The sequence below is a fragment of the Arachis ipaensis genome, chromosome B3 (assembly GCF_059453495.1).
Source record: "Arachis ipaensis isolate K30076 ecotype BB chromosome B3, ASM5945349v1, whole genome shotgun sequence".
In the NCBI taxonomy this organism is placed as follows: Eukaryota; Viridiplantae; Streptophyta; class Magnoliopsida; order Fabales; family Fabaceae; genus Arachis; species Arachis ipaensis.
Window position 1 is genome coordinate 102142664 of NC_142438.1, and position 2838 is coordinate 102145501.

The 2838-nt window shown below is 39.7% G+C and overlaps 1 non-coding gene across 1 annotated transcript; it reads right to left on the bottom strand.

Annotated features, from left to right (window-relative positions):
• Nucleotides 1–2486: 2486 nt before the first annotated feature.
• Nucleotides 2487–2590, bottom strand: LOC148571829 (small nucleolar RNA R71). The gene has a single exon (XR_015908053.1). It is a non-coding gene; the product is annotated as a small nucleolar RNA R71 (small nucleolar RNA).
• Between the last annotated feature and the right edge of the window lie 248 nt (nucleotides 2591–2838).

A 2838-nucleotide genomic window follows, 5' to 3' on the forward strand; every position in this document is an offset into this window, starting at 1 on the left:
TTTAACCTTAAACTAGAGCTTAAACGTGTTCGACCTCCAGGATGGCTTTCTCCTCTTCCACGTTTAAGCTCCAGTTTAACCTTAAACTGGAGCTTAAACGTGTTCGACCTCCAGGATGGCTTTCTCCTCTTCCACGTTTAAGCTCCAGTTTAACCTTAAACTGGAGCTTAAACGTGTTCGACTCTCCAGGGCTGCCTTCTTCCATTTCCACGTTTAAGCTTCAGTTTAACCTTAAACTGAAGCTTAAACGTGCTTCTACAAAAGGCTTCACTGGAAGTGTCTGGCGTTTAAGCTGCAGTTTAAGCTTAAACTGCAACTTAAACGCCACTCTTGGAAAAGGTTTCTGGGCCAAAAATATTGCGGTTTAAAGTTAGTCTTTGAGCACAAACATTAACTTAAACTTACTCTGGCATGAAACCCAATTGAATATCATGGTTTATGGGATTGGGCCTGAAGGATTGATGAGTCTGAAATTTCAAATTGTTGAGTCATGTATTATTATTTGATTATCACTAAGTTGGCTCAATGAATGTTATAGAATTTGGATCAGCAGCCTCATCAAGATTATGGATCATAAACCCAAAGCAAAAGGAAAGCAGGGAGAGGCCTCAAAGCCCAAGAAACATAACAGAAGCTCAATATAGAAAGTGTATAAATAGGATAGAATTTAAGTTAGGAAGGACTTTTTACCTTTTCATTTAGCTAGTTTTCATTTCTTTGTAATTGAATTCAGAGCTATGACTCACTAAACCCCCTTTCATTGGGTTAGGGAGCTCTATTGTAATTCAATGAATCAATAATAGTTTATCTTCTTCTTCAATCTTTTCTCTTGAATTTTGTTAGAAAGCTTCTCGATCTAATTCCATTGGGTAGTTGTCTTGGGAAAGAAACTACCCATAATTGGAATCCTTCGGAACCTTGGGAAAGGAATGGAGGATTCATGCTAGAGAAGCTTTCTCACAGTGAATTGGATTGGGGTTTGGATGGATATTGTGACATGTAATCCTACCAAATTGTGGTTCATGAAACTGTGTGGTATAATCAGTGATCGAGCATCATCTCTTCTTATGAACATTTAAACCAAGGGATTGGGAATTTGTTTGTTTTTAGAGAGAATTGGTGAGCCAAGGGATTGGGATCCAATCATATAAGATTGCCAAGCAAAATTTAATGAACGCATTGGTTGAGGAAGAGATAAACATGTTTTGATTCGGAGATCTCAATATCTCCTATAACCCAATGAATTCCCCATTTCTGATTTCCACTTTCTCTTTACATTCTGCAACTCAATTCATGCAATCACCCCCATTCCCTTTTAATTTCAGCAATTTAGCTTCTGCTCTTTAATTCATGCAATTTAAGATTCCGCCATTTAAATTTCTTGTCATTTACATTTCCCGCCAATTTTACATTCCGCAATTCTCATCTAAATCTTGATTCCGCTCAACTAGAACACACCTCTAATCCGAATTGCTCACTCAACCAATCCTTGTGGGATTCGACCTCACTCTATTGTGAGTTTTTACTTGACGATAACTGGTGCACTTGCCGAAAGGAATTTTGCCGATCGTGCAATTTCCTAAATCGTAGCATAACTAGTTTATGCGCATCAAGTTTATGGCGCCGTTGCCGGGGATTGGTTTTCGATTGACAATTCTCATATTGGAAGTTAACTAGATTGAGCAATATTTTTTTGTTTGTTTTGATTAATTCAGTACAAGTTACTTGTTGAATTTTAATTTCTGCACTCTGTTACATGCTTTCTTTCTTTATGCCTTTAAATTCAAGCAACTAACTCACTGACTCACTAACTGTTTGAATTAATTCCTCAATTGCTCTAACCATACTCTTCCATTAACCAAGAGTATTTCACTTGTTTGTTGCCTGTGCTGTGTTCTTGTATGACAGGTAGGAGAGGAGAGACATCGACTCCTCCATATACCGAACCAGAGAGGACCCTTCATAGACTTAGAAGGGAAGCAAGAGGGAAGAGAGTACTGGGAGAAGAAGAATCTGAAGGAGAATCTGAGGACAATTTTGAGGAAGCTCTAGATCTCAACATGGATAGAGAAGTTCACAACCATGAGAGAGCCGATGGAAACAATGCCATTCCTGAGAGGAGGGTTCTTAGTTCATACATAAACCCAACCTCTGGGAATTGTGGTAGCAGCATTCAGAAACCACCCATTCAGGCCAACAATTTTGAGCTCAAACCACAGCTAATATCACTTGTGGAGAATCATTGTTCATTTGGTGGAAGTGCTAATGAAGACCCAAACCAACATCTCACAAAATTCCTGAGAATTTGTGACACTGTGAAGTCCAATGGAGTCCAGGAAGATGCCTATAAACTGCTTTTGTTCCCATTTTCACTTAGGGACAAAGCAGCTAAGTGGCTGGAATCATTCCCAAGGGGGAGTCTAACAACATGGGATGAGGTGGAAAGCAAGTTTCTGGCACGTTTCTACCCCCCACAAAAGGTCAATAGGCTTCGATCTGAGGTTCAAACTTTTAGACAACAAGATGGTGAAACTCTCTACGAGGCATGGGAGAGGTTCAAGGATTTGACAAGGAAATGCCCACCAGACATGTTCCATGACTGGGTGCAATTGCATATTTTCTATGATGGACTCTCTTATGAATCAAGGAAGGCTGTAGACCATTCATCAGGAGGTTCATTGAACAGGAAAAAGACTGTGGAAGAAGCCATTGAAGTGATTGAGACAGTGGCTGAGAATGAGTACTACTATGCATCAGAGAGGCACAACACTAAGGGAGTCATGGAGCTGAACCATGTTGATACAATTCTAGCCCAAAACAAGGTGTTTGCCAAGCAAC